The sequence below is a fragment of the Sceloporus occidentalis genome, unplaced genomic scaffold (genome assembly GCF_023333645.1).
Source record: "Sceloporus occidentalis isolate IW3139 unplaced genomic scaffold, rSceOcc1.0.p SCAF_132, whole genome shotgun sequence".
In the NCBI taxonomy this organism is placed as follows: Eukaryota; Metazoa; Chordata; class Lepidosauria; order Squamata; family Phrynosomatidae; genus Sceloporus; species Sceloporus occidentalis.
The window spans coordinates 14591-34370 of record NW_028317112.1 but is presented as its reverse complement, the minus strand read 5'-3'; the positions used below and the strand labels follow the sequence as shown (position 1 = coordinate 34370).

The following is a 19780-nucleotide window of genomic DNA, read 5'->3' as shown; positions in this document are numbered from 1 at the left end:
ATGTAAGCTTTCTGGGAGAGCCAGCCATTGGGTTTGAGCCCATACTAGCTCCCCAGCTATGGAACATCCCAACCAAGGAGCAAACCAAGGAGCGTTCTGTCGGCGACGGGATTCAAGTTTCCATCTTTCTTCACACACCTGTTACCGCCTGGTACAGACTTTTCATCGGAACCTGCGCGCCCCGTTCGTTCTAATTTGAAATCCCTTTTGAAAGAGCGATGAGCTCATTCCTGACTTTCGATTAGCGATTTCTGGGCAGCCGTAACAATGTTATTGTCATTTTTTTTTTTTTTTTTTTCAGTCTGATCATTTCTTCACTTCCTGCGCGCTCTCCAGATGTTTCCTGCAGAATGAGTAGGAAAAGCCAATTTAACCCTCGCAAGGCTTATCCGTTCACGCGCTGGTGGGATGACGCCAGCTGGGGCCCATTAAACCATAAAACCATATGCTTTATCATTCATCAATTTAATTTGAATACGCGGATTTCGCAGGAATAAAGAAAAAAATAATCAAGAATCGTAAAAAAACTTATGGTGATGTTTTCTTTGTTTTATTTGTAATTGGAGATGCCAAAAAAATTGATAGTCAAGTGACCCGAAATCAGAACTGTCCCTCAAAAAACAGGACACTCGGGAGGTACGCAGCATGCGTGCTACAGGTTGTCATTGCTGGCTTAGATCCTGGGATTCCTTAACCCTTTAAAAGCCCATCACAACGTTCGCATCATTGTAGTGACTTCATAATGGCGGCATCCAAAGGCATAGATATGGAAACCGTGACTTGTGCGCATGAAGGATATTCTGACCCCTGTCACCTGTGTTAAAGCAGGGAATTAAGCTGTGATATAGCTCTGAGAATATGCCCATTCACCCTGAGATCCTGGCATTCGGGCAAAACCCCCCCCGAGGCAAATAATTTCTGAGTATGACCCCCCACCCATTTAAACACCAAACGCTGTTTACTTTAAAAGGAGGTTAATGACTTTGTCTTAAAACAGCATCCATAGTGATGAAAGATTTTTAGCATACTTTTTATTTCTAATAAAAAAATTAATTTAATCTTATCAATTAAAAATCCCATAATAAATGAGATATTAGATGCCATCACATACGTGAATTTATCCTATTTATAAAAGGAATTCCAGAAATCTGTTCAGGTTATCGCGGGAGTTCTAGTGAATTTTTTGGGTTAATGGACCTCATTCCACCCCACAAAGTTCGTTCTTTTTTTGTGGTTAAAAGCACCTGTGCTCGTGTCAATTCACATGCATTCGTGAGATGTTCCTTGGAGCAGCCCGGCGTGCCCATGTGATATTGTGACGCTGTCTCTTTAAACATGGCAGACCGTCTCTGCAAACAGCAGGGGGGGGATTCAGCTGAGCTCCGAGACTGTCATTCTCTATAAGACTCCATGTGACATCTTATTAGACAGATCCTCGGATGTGCGGATACCACTCCAACCGGTTACAACGGTGCAATCATTTTATTCCTTGGGAGGCTGACCATGCACGCTTCCCGTTTCCCAACGGCCGGCTCATAAAACGGGGTCTTGGCTCCGTCGACGACACGGCTCAGATCCTTAGCGGTGCCTGCGCTGCCGTGCAAAGCCAATAAATGTAGATGAGACACCCCCGTCCCGGGAGACGCTGTCTTACAATCTCCCACGCTAGGGATGGTCACGTATGACCTGCGCTGACCAGCTGTTCGTCACGTGACGTCCTCCCGGTAATCTGCAGGCGACTGCGGACATTTGTCCTTTGAATCCCTCTGCCAAGTTGCGGATCTCTGCGAGCTGCGGGATCGCGAAAGGTACCCGGCGGACGTAACGTAATAATGTCAGCTGTAATCTGGTCGCTTTGGTTACGGGTATTCATAGCACGCGGTGTGTCGGGTAGCAATTTTCAATTGGATATCTGGTTTTTATTGGGTTAATTAGGAAAAGAAACATAGCCGTATTGGTCCAAGAAAAGACGGAGTCAGAAGAGACCTTTGAGGTCCCCAAAATGTATGCAACTCTACGTCTTCTTCTATGTTGACCAATAAAAGGTATCACCTTTTATTAAAGACTCCATCCAAGTTTAAATAGTTTCCGTTTAACGTTGTATTAGAAAATAAGGTCTGCCCCATAAAGTAACGCGCCTAAGATGGTAATAATAATAATAATAATAATAATATAACGGGTCTGAAGGAAGTGGGATTTTGTCTCCATGGAATATACATTCTTTGTTCTGCGTTCTAAGAACCCGTCGCCGTGTCTGGGCAGAGTTGGCATTCAGTTTTCCAGACTAAAGTCAATGAGGGTTGTGTAGCAATGTGTTATGTAACAAGTGATCTCGCTCCTCTTATCGTCATAGAAACTAATGATGATTGGACCACTCCATTGGTTGCTGTTGTAATAATATACGCTTTCAAACTTTGGACCAGAATCCCATGGGTGTACAGGGTTCTGTGACAGTAGAACACACACACTCACCCTTACCTTTGGCTATGAGTTCTTTTTAGTGTCTAATATCCAATATACGTGGGTTCGTTAACAATTTCATTTCTGTTTGTAGGGATTGAAGTTCTATCTGCTACAAGGATGGGGTACAGGTTTAAAATCCAAAAGAAATATTTTCTGTTGGATTATTTCAGACGTCACTAAATTTTTGGGCGATGTAATTAGTGAATGTGTAACAGTATTGATTGCAAAAATGAGGGCTAAGCTAAACATGAGCCCAGCCTCTGATGTCAGCATAGGAGCCGAAACGAGTCCTTCAGCCATCAGGCTTTGGAGAACTGGCCATATGAGGTCACATGAGGTCACCGGAGCGCATGTAACGTCAGGGTGTCCCTGACTCCAAAATCTCAGTGGTGGTACATCATGTTCCTCCAACACTATATACACAAAACAAGACATTGTTCCCCATCTACACAACATCATACCCCACGGAATGCCCCATCTTCTCTCGGTCAGTATGTTCCTTTTCAATGTGCCCATTTGGGTACCTTCTAAACGTGCCCCTTTTTTCTAAGAACTTAGAACGTTTGCTGGGTATGAGGGTATCACGGGGTTCTACAGCTAGGTAGTTGGCTTGTGATACTCAATAAATAAACTTACATTACTATGAATTCTGCAGAGCTGACTATCCTAACATTAAGAAAAAAAAAGCTGGGCCATAAAACAATTGAGGACAACTTATCAAGGACAAATTATCGGAATGTACTGTTTCTTTCCTAATGTTTACCAGACACACCGACCCCTCGGGGATCCGAGAAGGATGTGACTTCAGGCCCAGCGTCTGAGAATCTGTTTCATTGTGTAACATTCGGCACTCGAATTATACCAGACGGCCTTCTGAGAAATCTGAAGTGCCCTGAGAATCTATGTTTTTCCCGTTGAGTGTCCCTTTTGTGTTCTTTTGCTTGTTGGGATACAAACAGAACGTAGTCGCCAAAAGCACGGAAGTCGGTCTCTTCGAGGGCTATTCAGAATTGCATACTTCATTGTGCATAGGGCTGTTACATAGATGGGTTTTTAGGGTTAGTACATGAAGGGTCTTATGGGTGGCTAAACTTTTTATAAAGTCATCCACATTTTCAGAAAGCAGCTTGTACTTTAGAAGCTACCATCTGCTTTCTTGCAGGCACTGATCTGGTCGCCGACAGTCATTCAGTGCTTGTGCAGCAAGCAGTATTTTAACCAAGATGGAGAGAGGCGACCTTACCTAGATCTCCTCTAACCGTTTCTAGCTGAATTTTGTGACCTTCACTAAAGGCGTAGCGAGAGAGAAAAGACCCATAATATAATGTTTTCAGGCGTATCAGCCATTTGTATGTAGAGTTCTCACTCTGTTATCTGAGCCCCGATCTACTAGACAACCCCCCCCCCCCCCCGACTAACCTACATTACTGTAAAAATTGCTGCATTTAATGCTCAAATACAAAGATATTTTCAAAAAGTGAAAGTTCCAGAACCTATTGGGCCTTGTGTCGCGGCGGCACTTTGTAGACGGCAGGATTCCATCTACTCATTCTGTAAGCCATTGCAGGAAATGTAAGGATAAAATGCATTTCCGCTGGTGAAAGATTTCAGTTATTGGTATCCTATGGGCATAATAATAATAATAATAATAATATTAACAATAATAATAATAAATGACACGCAGTGGTTATGTATTAAAGAGTAATTTGAATGAAAGTGGTTAAAATCAAGCAGTAAGTACAGAAATTTCATATTTAGATACTTTGGGTACCTTTCGTTCTAAATGCTCTCCTCACATAACCCGCACTGTGACAATTCAATGAACGTCGCTGGTGCCACCACACAATCTCCGGTAACTCCGATAAAAAAATACACTACAGTTCAAAAGTTTGAGGTCACTTTTCATGAAAAACGAGGGCATTTCTGACTGTAACATAATTACAAAAGGGTTTTCTAACCATTAATTAGCCTTTTAAACTTAAACTTGGATCAGCGGACACAATGTGCCATTGGAACGCAGGAGTGATGGGAGTGATAAAGGGCCATTGGAACGCAGGAGTGATGGGAGTGATAAAGGGTCATTGGAACACAGGAGCGATGGGAGTGATAAAGGGCCATTGGAACACAGGAGTGATGGGAGTGATAAAGGGCCATTGGAACACAGGAGTGATGGGAGTGATAAAGGGCTATTGGAACACAGGAGTGATGGGAGTGATAAAGGGCTATTGGAACACAGGAGTGATGGGAGTGATAAAGGGCTATTGGAACACAGGAGTGATGGGAGTGATAAAACTTTCAAACTTTTGAATGTGATGTATTTACTTGACGTTGTTTGGTGTTGTTTTTTAGGGCAAGACCGAGGAGACGGGCCAAGCAGAAGACACCCCTGCACCTTCGGTGGCAAAGCTTGCCGGAATCTTCGGTGATCAAGTGAACTGTCCTAAGAAGGAGGTAACCAGAAGCTACGTTTTTTATTGTATAGTTTTCTGCCGAACGACGTCCTCGAGACGGTTTTATCCTGCCGTTTCTTTTGTCCTCGTCCTGGTGTGTGACAGGAGATCAGCGAAGGATCTGTCGGTACGCCGGCGCCTGACAGCTGGCTTTGCTTCCATGTCAGCAGGGTGCCATAGTAATCCTGCCGCGGATAATACACAGCCCGGGGAGCTTGCATTTTCTTACATTCCCGTTAGGTCCACACAAAAAAGGTAAACGGTATGGTTGGAATTGTCCAATGATCAGGAACATTCCATCAGTTGCTATGGCAACAAAACAAAGTTCGCAATCTCACAAACCCACAATGTGCTATCGCGTGATGGATTTTATTATAATTATTTATTGTTTTATATAGCGCCATCATATTCCGTAGCGCTGTACAATGGGTAGACATTAATTATAAGTTAATTTAATAACCGATTTAAATTTATATTAAACGGAATGATATTTATTCAGGATTCTAACAGGTGTGCATCACCACTCGCTCGCACCCACTTCCTTGAGTGTTTCGTGGCCTCCTGGCATGACTTGCTTACTATCTTGGGAATGACCCGCGTTTTATTACAGACTCTCCGCTTTCATGCATACCCAGGGCACGTAGTAGGTTTCTAGCTGTGAATTATCCGGGAATGTTGGCAGCTATGACCCGAACAAGCTGCCAGCTTTCAAAACGTATTGAAACACATTGACTGTAAAATAAATGTTCGATTACCTCCAGGATTAAGAGACATTCAGGAAAATAATGATTGTTTGAAAGAAGTCAGAACATGTTTGGATCTCTTAGGTAATACCAAGAGGAGTAGTAGAGTAGGCAGGGGCATACCTAGAGTATTTGGCCCCCGGGGCAGATCCTATATTTGGCACCCCCACGCTTTAAAAGTTAAAAACACTTTCACTCGCTTTTACTCATGCTCTCTCATACTCTCATTCACTCTCTCGCATTGCCTCCCTACCTTCCCCCGCAACCGCTCCTGGGCCCCGTCTCCTTTCCCGCAGCTCTGCATCTTCTCTTGCCTCTGCTTCTTTGGTCTTCTGTCTTCTCTCTTTGACCGCTTCTCCCCGGAATCATGTCCACTGGCCAGGCCTCCCGGTGTACTTCCACAAAAGAGGACAGCCTCTCCCCTTTTCCTATAATTGAGGGAGAAGGCCTGGTCAATGGAGCGGACACCGGGAATTAAATATGAAGAAAGAAGACAGAAGAAGACGAGACAACAGAAGAAGCGGAGCTGCGGGAAAGGAGACAAGGACACGGAAGCGAGCGGCGGAGGAGGTAGCAAGACATTTAGAGAGAGGACGTATTCTGGGAGACTTGGGGACCTCTGTGTGCCCCCTGATGAGGGGCACCTGGGGCGGACTACCCCCAAGTATAAGTCTCAATTTTCGAGGGAACTGCGAGGGTAACAGTCTCCCACTGGGAATGGTAGGCGTCTGACGCATCTGGGCATAAGTTATATGCGCTCGATTCCATATTAGCAACGTTCTTTTGTGTGTGTGTGGTGGAGGCTGTGGTCTGTCAGGGGTTAACGATTATTGCTGCAATTGGCAGCTTCTGTAACGTTTCCTCTTTTCTTCATGTCATCGGTTTCCAACTTCCTGAACTGTTACTTCAAAGCATTATAGTTATGTTTTGCGACATAGTATAGAAATTGGAAAGGCCAGCATTATAAACCCCGTCTCCTGACACTCTAGAATAATCTATCGAATATTACAAATAAATGAGCGATAATGAGCTGTCCTTTAGAGAGCCGGCACCCAGACTGGGGTGAAATAATCTGATAATAAGTAGCGTTATTATAGAAGTATATAATATCATATATCATATAATATTAAAGAAAGATCATAAAATACCAGCCAGGTATCCCTGGCGAGAAAAAAAACAGTCCCTAAGACCTATGTCTCTTTTTATACCCCTGTTGCTCCTCTTTTCTAGGAGGTCAGAATGTTTGCTGGGTATGGGGGTATCGCAGGGTTCTACAGCCCTAAAAGTCATACAAATGTACTCAGAAAATGTGTTTATCAATTTAATCATAAAATGCATTCTTCTTCTTCTAATCTCAGTTAGCTCTTAACTTTCAGATCACAAATGCATGTAAAAGGTATGTATAAGGCAGACTTGGGAGCTGGCCAAGTCTTCTTCGGTTTTTTTCTTTGTTTTCTGACTTTTAGCAGGGGTTAATACGGGTTAACGCTCTAACAGGTAGCAGCAGCTTTGATGCCAGGATTTTAAAGGTTCATAAGAGCGACTCTATTGGTCACCGGCAAGGGGCTCCTCTGGCATCAACCAATAAAGGGCAGCCGCTATTTATTGGTTAATGCCAGACGAGCCCCCTGGCAGCGACCAATATGTTCACTCTTACGGCCCTTTAACTCCTGACACCGAAGCCATTGGTCTCCCCAGGCCAAGTTGCTCCAAGGTGCCCTTGCCATTTGCCAGGGGGTCTGAAATCCCTGTTCCTCCCAGGCCAAGTTGCTCAGAGCAGTTGTCTCAGACTCCATAGGCTTGGTGATTAAGACTGAGACATTCTATTGTTTCCCACAGGCAGTATGATAAGGAGTCAGAGGTTTGGTATGTAACAGAAACTAAATATTTTTTTCTGAAATCCTGATTATTAGGTCATGGATGTTAGGTCATTAAACACATCCTGGATTTTATTTTTTCCAGGCACCTCCCCATAAACCCACCCGAAGGAAGCCCCCATGCTCGCTGCCCCTGCCAACGAACAAGCCAGAGTCTGCTCAAAACAATCATGAGGTAAGACCTGGAGAACTACAACTCCCATCATGCCCAGCAAGCCAACAGGGACAGTCCTGTTTCTGCCACTCGGTCCCACCATACTCTACCTCTGATGGCAGAAGTTGGGAGGTATGGGGTTACCGCGTTGGCTATGTTCTGTAGGACACATATGATTTTCACACAAGATCTGCCCCCTGCAGCAGGGGAGGGGATCAGTTACTTGGTTATACCCCCCACACACTGCGTTATACTTTCCTTCTCGGCTTCTTGATATAATCATTTTGGCTCTTAAAACATTTCTAACGTTTACAGAAAATGGCCCGGGGTGGTGACAATAATCAAACCCAATCCAACCCAACGTAGGGTCTCGCTTTATCCCTTTGGATTTAGGAAATTCCAGATCTCCCCCAAAGTTTCTTCACCTGTTCTAAAGCATTTCCTTCTCACTTAAACCAAACCCAGGAGGATCTTCTTACTCTATTCCTATTCCGGGCACACGGCGCAGTGACCCGTGTTCTAGGGACTGGTAAATGAACCCATGAATGGTGCCCTTCCACCCGGCGTAACAAGACTCTGACATAATATAATAATATAACATACTATAATAATATAATAATATAACATAATATAATAATATAATAATATAACATACTATAATAATATAATAATATAACATAATATAATAATATAATAATATAACATACTATAATAATATAATAATATAACATAATATAATAATATAACATACTATAATAATATAATAATATAACATAATATAATAATATAATATAATAATATATTAGTTTTCCTGCAACTCGTCATTCTGCATAGTGTTCAAAAGTATGGGGTCACTTCGAAATTTTATTGTTTTTGAACAAAAACATTTTGTCCATTAAAATAACATGAAATGGATCAGAAATCCAGCGCAGACGGGGTTAATGTTGTAAACGACTATTGTAGCAAAAAAAGGCTTTGTTAAATCGGACAGGTAGACGTCCAGTAGATTGTTTGTGTTTTTCGCAGAAAGTGTCTCCTCAAGCTCCCCACTTACCGAAGATCAAGGTGAAAAGTTCCCCTCTGATTGAGAAGCTGCAGGTGAGCGTTTCAATTTGCATGTTAATAAATTCGGGTAAATGCGCCATAATCACCCAAACTCCGCCCCTTTTTTATTGTGTGCTTTTTTTATTATTATTTTTTATTTATATAGCGCCAACCGTTTACGCAGCGCTTAATACAATACATAAATTCAAGGGGTCTGACAAGACGAGAATCAACAGAGTAAGACAAACCGATACATTAGGTGGAGAGAAGTGGGTTTTGAGAAGTTTCTTGAATGCCGGGAGGGAGGGTGAAAGCTGAAGGTTCGGGGGGAGATTCCAGAGATATGGGGGCAGAACGAGTGAAATCTTGTAGACAGGAAAAGGAAGAGGTGATGAGTGAGGAGGAGAGCCTTAGCCCACGGGAAGAACGTAAGGATCGGGTAGGGGAGTATTTGTTCATGAGGGCAGAAATGTATGGGGGGAAGTGTTACTGGGGCGGCAGTATTATGGAGGGGGGCAGTGTTATGGGGGGTATTATTGGGGAGCAGTGTTATGGAGGGCCTGGTTAGTACCAGGATTTTAAATTTAATTCTAAAGGTAATTGGGAGCCAGTGGAGGGTTTCACAGAGGGGGGAAGCAGAAGTGGAGCGACGTGCAAGGAAGATGAGCCTAGCAGCGGCATTTAGGACGGACTGTAGAGGAGAGAGTCCAGACAGTGGAGCACCGACCAGAAGAGTGTTGCAGTAGTTAAGACGGGAAATGATGAGTGAATGAACCAGAGTTTTTGTGGATTTTTGGGTGAGGAATGGGCTGATATGAGAGATGTTTTTTAGGTGCATGTATTAGGCATGTGTGGTACTCTTTTGGGCTTAATTGAGTTTATTCAAAGAATTAGATGCACTGAATATGCCATTGTGGGGCTGGGTGCCTATAGATTTGGCTTTTTGGTGGGGGATGTGGGTTGACCTTTTGGCTCCACTGACCCCTTAAAGACTTCAGTGGTCCCCCTCTTCAGAGGGGGTTATTCAGTTATAATTGATTAGCGTATTTGTCATTGCTTATTATTGAGAACTCTTTTTGAGTGAATTTTACTTAAAACTTTAAAAAAACACACATTTTGTTGGCATAATTTTTAGGCAAACTTAGCTTTTGCTCCTGCGTCGCTACTTCCAGGAGCGGTGTCGCCTAAGAGCCCCGGACTGAAAGTTATGGCCTCCCCATTTAGCAGCCCCCCTTCTACACCAAGCAGTCCTGGAGGCCAGTCTCGCTTTAGTGAATCAGATGAAACGCCTGTAAGTTTTGAGCAGCCACCGGAGGGCGCTCATCTCCAAAGCTTTACCAAGGTGAGTGTTCACACTTCTTACCATTTATTATACTCATTGATGACCTGCAGTGACCTCATTATTCGTAATGATCCCGTTCTTTCTAATTATCGTTATTTATTGTTTTATATAGTGCCATAATATTACGCAGCATTGTACAATGGGTAATATTTGTCAGATGTATCATCAATGGTTTAAATGGGGGGGGTGCGATAAAACTATAAGCCATTATACTTCTTTTAAAGAAGCCGGCATTATTTTTACAGGGCCAACACATTTTTTAGAAAGTAGCCTGTGATCTACAAATTGTAAGCTGCTTTTTTTAGTGACCTGACATTGACCTCTCTGTAGATACGAGGTACGACTCAAATCCTCAATCAAAAGAACATTTGGCTTCTATTCGAGGAGCTAACATTACTTTCAAATGTTTGTGGCTCTTTAGGGACTCTTTCACACTGAATACAATAAAAAACGCATCCCCCCAAATGTATCAATAATTTAAAAATTGTTTTCAATTTATGGTTGTAGCCCAGACCAGTTATTGGTAATGTTTATTATCCATCTGTGCCTTTTTAGGGCTGTAGGTTGTATCACTTATAGTTGGCTCCGCATTAGACATTGACACCATGATTCATATAATTATATACTTGTTCCTTAAATCTTATACTGCGTTACAGCAGCAAACATCGAGGTGGTTCCTCAACAATAAGAAGAGTGAGAGTGAGTGTGTGCATGAGGTGAAGGTGGGGGAATGAAGATAATGTTTGTCAATTAGAACATTCTTTGAACGTTCTTCTTCGGGATGCTGCATTCTAGACAGTCACTGTTTCTCCGTTATTCATTCAGGTTCGCACAAGAGGCTCCATAAAACGTAGACCTCCAAGCCGGCGGTTTAGGAAATCCCAGTCAGACATAGGCAGTGAAGGTGACATCTTAGCAGGCATAACGCCAAAAGAAAACGGGGACAAAGAAGACGAGGGGGATGAAGTGTTCAGTGCAAAGGCCACGAGCCAAAACACAGAAGATATAAATAAGACACCAACAGACAAGACATTAGAGAGTTCCAAGGATGGTCCAGAAAAGCATGAGGCTCATAGGGATGCGAAGGAGCCTGCAAATGAGGATGGCTTGGAGGACAAAGAAGAGCAACCCGACTCTGTTCAAGAAGAGGACAAGAATAAAGCAACTGAGAAGACCACTGGCAAAACAGATCCACAAGAGGTCCCAAAACAACCAAACGTTAAAATAAACATAGAAGATACCAGCGGACAGGAGACAGAGCTGCCAGATCAAAATAAAGAAGGCCGGTCTGGAGAAGAGGTCAGTAGAGAACGCAGTCTGTAGGTTATTGAAAGCACTCGATGGCACCTCCAAGGTCACCTTCAGAAATTTCGGAGCCGGAAGTGAATTAACTAAATGCTTTTATTTTATCTTGTCCAGGAAAAAAATGATCCAGAAAAATAACAAGAGCTAAACTGACCAACTAGACTGCAGCCTGGCAGCCGGCACACGGGGGTTACCAGAGCTAGAACCTCACATCAAACCCGCGGTTCCCGGTAGAACATCTTTCAGCTCCGCGGGGAATCCGTGCCACCTCACCCAGTCTGGACCAGTTTATTGTATGTGCGGCATGAGTGGTTGGGAAGTTTGAGCACTAACTTGAGCCAGGCTCATCCATTTGGGTTATTCCTTGCCACCCGCAGGGGCAATTACCCGTACCCGATTTATACAGCACAGGCTGTATGCGGTAAGCGTGTCACTTCTGAACTGGATTAATGGAGGTTCCCCGTGTGGACGTTTCATTGCGTATGTGCATACATGTTACATGTTGGTACATGTGTATGTGTATGTATGTATGTTTATATATGTAAATATATGATGTCATGATCATGCCTACAGTCCCTTGGTCCATGCTTTGTATATCCGTTAAGACCAACAGGGTTAAAAATCACTTTTCCGTCTTGAGAAACGTCCAGAAGCGACGGATGAGGTTTTGACAGCTATTTAGAATTTTACTGTGAATTCCGACCGAATCTAATAGTTACACCGAGGCGTCTCGCTTCAGGGTCTCCGTATGTACAAAGCTGCTGCCATGGGTTTCACATAATCTTTGTACATAAAATGATACAAAAAAAAATGATTGGCCGTGGCATGAAACACCAGTGTCGGGTCCCGTGGATTTTGTGCCCACGGACAGGGTATATTCACTAAACTGGGAGTTTGCAGGAGAGTTTAGTAGCGTCACTCTGCATTATGAAGTGTCAGCTCCCACGAGCCTCTCCTGCAGGACGGTCCAAGGTCCGGGATGTTAAGGACCTCCATCCACAGCAAATCTCCATCTTCTCAGTAAATACAAAGAGTACCCCTATTCATACATCGAGACCGCGGTGGGCACGTCAGATAATCTCCGCTGGGGACTGATGAGACAAAGCGGCTGCTTCCCTAAACCATAGATTTATTATTTCATAAACAACAGGTAGGACCATAGTGGTAAAAAAAAAAGTATTCTTTTGGGGTTTATCTAATCTGTTTATGGGATATCATTTTCTATGAATAGGCAAATAATTGTGCTTAGTGAATCCGGTCAATGGACCACTCGGAAAATAAAATTATATATTTATATTATATATGATCATTTTTCTTTTTTCCCTGGTACATGGTAAAGCGCTATATGCAGATATATATATTATATATATACTGTCAAAAACCTGAACGTGCGCAGTTAGTGAGAAGTGTGTTTATCCTCTGATGCTTCCGACGGAAACGCTGCTTGAGCTTGTGTGACCGTCTGTATCTTCTCCTGTCTGAAACCGGACTGTAAATTAAAGGTGAAATAAACGTGTATGATTTGTAAAGCTTGTCTGCTTTCCTTCACTCCACTGAGTGTTTATTCATCGGTAACTGGCGGCGCCGGCTCTCTCTCTCCTGGCCATTTGCAAATTACGAGGACCATTTACAGTACCTGCAGAGGTCCAGTTAGAAGGAACATTTCACTAGATGCTGTAAGGATAAGACCTTTTAATAAAAAATAAAAAAAAGTTGCACAATTTTTCACATAACCCTTAAAGTGTCGATTTGTCTAATCATACGTCGATGGGTCATGGCAGCAGCCCCCCCCCCCCGCCTGGAAAAGTCTCAAAATAGTATTATCTTCTTCTTCAAAAATTTTTGCTCATCTTGAAAAAAATATTTTGGTAGTACTAAATTTTGAGTTTTATGTACCTTTGAGTTCCAACAAACACCTTATATATCCTTGGGGGGGGCAATAATTTGTGTGGGTACAATAAACGAACAAGAGGTTAATAAGGGTTGGGGAAAGACACGGCACAAACAGAAAATAACCCCGGGTCTTAAAAAGGCGTTTAACGTTTTTTTCCCCTTTTATTCTAAAGAAAATGATCACGCAATCGATCCTGACAGCCCATTTACATCACTTGGCTTGTGATCCCTGCTACTGCCAGCTGTTACGTGTTTCCCCACTAGAGGGAGCATGAGTGCCAGACATTTAAATACCGTAAATGGAAGCCCTTCTAGACCCCTTTCCCGATATCAGCTGTCACCACTAGAGGGCGTATGTGATGTCAGACTTCTAAACCAATAGAAATGTACAGAGGAGCCAGTGGGCGGGGTAGAACAGGAAATAAAATATGCTACATTTATAGGCTGTCTGGGTACTGCAGCCAGCTCGGTTAAGGCATCTTTTGCGCTGCCAGCAAATGCTTGGGGCTTCCCCACCGTGGCATTCCGGCTATTGCCACCGTTTCAAATCATCCTAGCATCTCTCAAACTAAATGTGAGTAAATCGCTCGGTTATCGCATTACCGTAGACCGCAGAGATCCACCGGAACCACCGTGCCGCCATCTTACTACTCACATCTCTTGTCCGCCGCACTCCAGAATCCGCACATCTATATCAACGAGGCACCGCGTACCCGGCAGCCGCGGCTTTTCTTATTTTGACTGCTAAACCGATCTATGCTAAGCGGGTGTATGTTAAAAAAAAAACAAAACACCGAGTAGCCCGCGTACACAGGGTGTACCAAGATGGCGGAAAGGGACGTCACTGACTCGGGATGTGACGAGTTAAAGTGCTGGAGTTCAGAAGGAAACATAGCGAGCGGCTCGTTGGTCTAGGGGTATGATTCTCGCTTCGGGTGCGAGAGGTCCCGGGTTCAAATCCCGGACGAGCCCTGATTTTTTTTTTTAATCACTGATCCTCATTAGTTACATAATAACGTTATTCGCAGCCTGCTCCGCCATTAACCCCTTCCTCATTCACATTCTAAATTATCCACGCGCGATCCGTGGCAATTCACACGCAGCAGATGAGGGAGAATAATATAAGCCGCCGCCGACATTATTCATTATGGATTTAGCTTTCTGAATATTTTTTTTATATTTATTTCTGCTGTTTTTGTAAAATAAATAAATAAACATACAAACAGGTCACGGAGTGAACTCGTTATTTGCACACGATCATATATATATATTATGGTATATAGGATATTTCTATACAATATATAGGATTATCCTGTAAGGTGTTCACTGTGTATAACATGCATTATTCTTTATGCTGATTCCTGGGTATAAAGGGATGTGCCTTTATGGTTATCTCTATGCTGTTTTTATTTATTGGGTCGCAGCCAGGGTAAATCGGGGTATAATGTTATCGGTTTAGATGGATTAATTCATTGGTGGTTTTTAAATCAGGGGCGTAAAATGAGGGCTCGTCCGGGATTTGAACCCGGGACCTCTCGCACCCTAAGCGAGAATCATACCCCTAGACCAACGAGCCGCTGTACGCGCTCCGCTCCCTCAGAAACTCATACGAGGTAAACAGCGAACCGCGCATTCCCTAAAAAACCTGCCCAGGACGCAGCAGCCCTCGCCTCACTCACAAGCGTGCGGTGCAAGCGGTAATCATAACCGGCAAGCAGAGGTACACGGCGCCCCGAACACCGGCCGCTTCATCCTGCTAGAGACGCTGCCAGATAAAACTGGATGTCAATCATATACGTCATGTGAAATCGCCCAATCACTTAAGACGAGACGACGTGGGCGTGTCTGTAAATCAGAGCGGGGCAGTGTAAAGCATAGCATGGGCGGAGCTGAAATGCCAGGTTTTATGGGAGTTGTAGTTCAAGGCAAACAGCAGACCGCGGTTGGACATTAAATATTAAATACCTCTCTCTTTGCTGTGTGCATGCGGGGCGCTGGGAGCTGACTGGGATATTAGGGGTTAAGGTGATGGTTTAACCCACAGAGGCTTTCCAAACCTTTTTTTGTGGGCCGCTACCTGAAGCATTTCTTGTGCTCTCCTTGCAGTTCCACTTACAGCCACTAGAGCGCCTAGATTCAGATTAGAACCCCCCTTTAAAGATATAAAGCCGTCGGCTTAAAATAAGAATTTTTCATTCCAAATTCCGTCTTTTTCTTCTAAATCACCTTCTCTGAAAATGTATGAGGAGATGACGTCAGCCGCTCTATAAACATCCGTGGGTCTTTTTTCAACAGTGTTATCGCTGTGGCTTTTGCTCGTTACCGACGTTTTTGATTGCATTTTAAGTAGGTTTTTTTGGCCAGGGCTGCCCCGCAGATGTGGACAGTTCCTCGCCTCCCACAGTCGTGCCCATTGATGCTGTGCGCTGTGTGAGTCATTGTGCGGAGTGTTCAGGGATATAGAGGGGGCTTTGAGATCGGAAACATCTGCGCATGTATTGATTATAAAATCACCCACGTACTTGCAGCTTTTAATCCATGTGACAACTTTATAATCCTCATTCTCTCCATTGCGGGGTACTAAATGTACCGTTTCCGTGCCAATACCGGTTATAACGTACAGTACCCTGCACCGGGTGCCATGTGACATACACTGGGGCATGTGTCACTGTCCTTGATTGTGGCGATTTGGGCTGTGCCTAATGGGAGTTGCATGTCACGGCGGGTTAGGTTCTTTGTAACATGTACTGGTGTATAACTTAAATTTGAGATTCAGCCGTGGCTGTGAATAGGACAGGCTGCTCCATGCTTACGATTCACACGGTCCCAGCCACGAGACGCCCCAAATGTGTTACCCAAGTGGCTCTAATAGTTGCCCTCATGGAGAATTTGCCTTGTTATTATATAAAGATACACTTAATTGAGTGGAAATTCCACCGCTAGGCGCATGCTGGGAGATAGCGGCTCTCGGTGGCCTTGATTAACTAGTGATAAGATAAGGGGGCCGTGGGTTAAGTGCTTATAATACTGTATGAGATGAGTCAGGGTCAGCCACAGCAACCTCTAGGACACCCTTTAGTGAACGGATTGTGTACAAGGGGTTTTCACGTATACAAAATCATACGATAACGCAGCTTGTTTATTAAAACAGTATTATGTGAAATAAGCACCGTGTTTCCAAAACCTGATGGAATCCCCCGGACAAAGGGACGCCTTGTCCGCTGCATTAGAATAACAGAGATAGTTTGCTTTGCTGATCTACGAAATGTGATGGGATCCGATGTCTCGGCTTCCGTGCTCCCTAATCACGATCGATGCCGACCCCTAGGGTATGATGTCTTATCCCAGTGCTCTGCATCAACTCCCGGCTTGTTGGGATTGCGAGCATGGAAGTCGAGGTCTGAAGTGACAGACCTCGCACTCCCACGACAGGATGGAAGACAGAAGATAGAAGAAGAGAAAAGCAAGACATAGGGGGAAAGGGGGGTAGAAGATTGTGAGAAAAGGGTGCTGTACGAGCAAGTGTGACCCACTATGTTTGTGTATATGGGCAGTGGTATGTGTATATCTGTGTGTTAGGGAAGTTTATATGTTTATATGTGTGTGTATGGGCAGTGTATGCGCATATATGTGTGTATGGGCAAGCCTTTGTTAGGGAATTGTTTGTGTATATGTGTGTGTAAGGGCAGTGTTTGTGTATATGTGTGTGTAAGGGCAGAGTGTATTTGTAATATGATTAATCCTTGTCTCATATTGTGTTTTTTTGGGGGGGAGGGTTAGGGGCCCCCAGTTCATTTGCCCAGGGCCTACAATGTTGTTACAACAGCCCTGGTGACAGTGAGGGTAAGAAGATTGCTGAACGTTATAGGACCCAATCCGATCACTGGGGCAGGTGGTAGGTATGGACCCGACAGAATGCCAAGGTCCCTGGCCAGGAGGGTAAAGGTTGGAGCTTCATAGCATTATGAGGGGCCCTTGGAGTAATTGCTCCATGTGCTCCGCTGTTCTATGAATAAAATAATTGAGTTATGGCTGAAGACTGGACTCTTTCTCACCAGGCGCCTGTCCATATGAAGCTCCAACCTTTACTCTCCTGGCCAGCGCCTGAGAGTCCCCGTGATCTCAGCGCTCAGATGCTGTTATTCTCCGTTTCTCTGAGGATGAAGTAACCCCTGCAGACGAGATCCACTCATGTGAAAGCAGTGAGTAATCGCCACGAGTCACCTCTGGGGCAATATATTCATTAACCCTTAAGTCCCAGAATGTTGCACACCACATTGCATTTAAAGAATATCCAAACTTTAATATGTAGTCTATAGTCTTTTTTTTAGTGCTTTTATTTGGCAAGCGAGGTAATTCTATTCGGAGATATTTAGCAAAAAAGTTAATCTCATGGAACCTGGCAGCAACATCCTAATTACATCTTAAAGTGCCCCCCCCCCCCCCGAAGGCTGCGTGAGCCATTCAGCAACAATCAGCAATTTTATGGGGAGGAATAATTTGTCAGATCCCAAGAACAGGAAGTTAATGGCTAGCACCAGATATCCTTAAATGGTATATAATGGGGTGGGTGGTGGATAGGGCAGGGAGTGGGTGTGGCTGAAAGGCACTACCCTGCCCCAAGGGAAAAAAAGAGTGACCCGGAGATCCCAGAAAGCAGCTCTCCCCCAGGAGACTCTGGATTAAACTCGGTAAGTTCTCAGTATCCACCTATTCACATAGATGGATAGATGAATGAGATGAAAGAAAGAGAAAAAAAAAGTTTTCATCAGTTAAGGAAAATACGTGCCAAATCATGGAACATACGTGCCAATGGCTCCTGCAATTAATGTCATTTTTTTGCATTATCTTTCTGAAATCTATATATTCTGCAGCCTTCCTGAAATGTTTATTAACAAAGTTTGGCCACGGATACCAATAAATAAATAAACACCATATAAAGTTTACATATTTATCTGTCAACAAGCCAGAGACATGAAGTCATTTTGTATTTATTGTGATTTACTTTAAAAACCACTCAGGGGAGTAAAAATATACTACATTTTAATATAAATACATGTGTGGTTTTTAAAACTGAGTTTCATAAGAAAGGGCTCGTCCGGGATTTGAACCCGGGACCTCTCGCACCCTAAGCGAGAATCATACCCCTAGACCAACGAGCCGCCGTGATTAAAACCGTTCTATACCTCTTTAACAATGTTATCAAAACTTGCACGTTCTGGAATGTTCGAGCGAGTAATTCCGCCTGTCGTTATGTAGAATACAAGAAGGTTTATCACTCAGAGACTGATACACTGGTACCACTATTCCTATTGGCCACCTGCTATCAGCTAATGAGGGGCTAGGGCTGATTCAGATGGATGGATATTGCCATAGACAGGTCGTGGCGCCAATTACATAAAATGGGGTCTCTGGATGGGCTCTAGGACTTTAAGGGAGAGTAAGAATAGATAGGAGGGGCCTGATGCGCTAGGCGGTGGAGTGGGCGCGGCCTTATCATGTTTGAGGCCTAGTAGTTGAAGTCTTACCCTTTGCGAGGGAGGAGTAGGCGGAGTCTTGCGCTGCGTCAGGTTCTTTCTGGCTAAAGAGGGATGAGTAGGCGGGGTGATACTGTCTGAGGTACGTTGGGCGGGGTTTATTTTTCCGTGAGGGGAAGTGGGCGGTGCTTGCAGCTCAGTGAGGTGGCCGTGCTTTTTCTGGTAGCACTGGGTGTGAAGATGGACGCGCTGCGGGTTTCGGTTCTCCGGTGTTGGCGGCCGTTGCTCTGGCTGCTGGGGACGGTGCTGGTTCTGGGTGAGTTGATTACCGTGGCACCCGCCTAGGGGCGGCAGAGAGGTTCCCTTTGTTGTGCGATCCTACGCGGCCTAGGGAGGGAAGATGGCAGCAGCCGTACGGCACGGAAGGGGTCGCATGACCCTTGGACTTTGCGTAATATGAGTTACAGTAGGACCGCATCTGGGTGTCCGGAGCCTCCCTCCCACGCGTGGGGGGGTCACAGCTGGTTAGTGGTGGGAGGCTTCTGGTATTCCAGCTGCGGTGGACTGCTACTCCCATGATTCTTGGCCAGTTTTAGGGGCTCTCCGTTTTCAGGCCCTTGTTGCCCTCTCCCTTTTGTTATGTAGTAAATGCATGTGCCTTTAACCCTTTCTGCGTCAGGCTGTGTGCTTATAATAGGGAGGGGTCCCGGTCACATTAGTTTATGCTGTACCTGCCCTATCTGGGTAAGAGCTGTAATGGTTAATAGGGTTTGTGCAGAAGGTGGGCCTCCAGCACTAGAAGTTCACCTCCCATCATCCTCAGGCATTTCTAACGCTTAGCAATACTCCCCGGAGACCCATAACAGCCGTAGAGATACATTCTGGGTGTTTTTGGGCCTAAATTATATTCTTTGCCGGTACGGGGATGATTCTAGGCATATAAAGAGTTAATTCATTTTTTTTTGGGGGGGGGTGTGGACACCCTCTTACAGGGATGCTGCAAAGTCAAGGTTATGACTGGCTGCGGACACG

The 19780-nt window shown here is 44.3% G+C and overlaps 3 non-coding genes across 3 annotated transcripts; 1 reads left to right on the top strand and 2 right to left on the bottom strand.

Annotated features, from left to right (window-relative positions):
* The first annotated feature begins 14171 nt into the window (after positions 1-14171).
* On the top strand, positions 14172-14243 carry TRNAP-CGG (transfer RNA proline (anticodon CGG)). Its single transcript has one exon. It is a non-coding gene; the product is annotated as a tRNA-Pro (tRNA).
* Positions 14244-14775: 532 nt separating this feature from the next.
* Positions 14776-14847, bottom strand: TRNAP-AGG (transfer RNA proline (anticodon AGG)). The gene has a single exon. It is a non-coding gene; the product is annotated as a tRNA-Pro (tRNA).
* A 3514-nt stretch (positions 14848-18361) lies between these two features.
* TRNAP-AGG (transfer RNA proline (anticodon AGG)) lies at positions 18362-18433 on the bottom strand. The gene has a single exon. It is a non-coding gene; the product is annotated as a tRNA-Pro (tRNA).
* Between the last annotated feature and the right edge of the window lie 1347 nt (positions 18434-19780).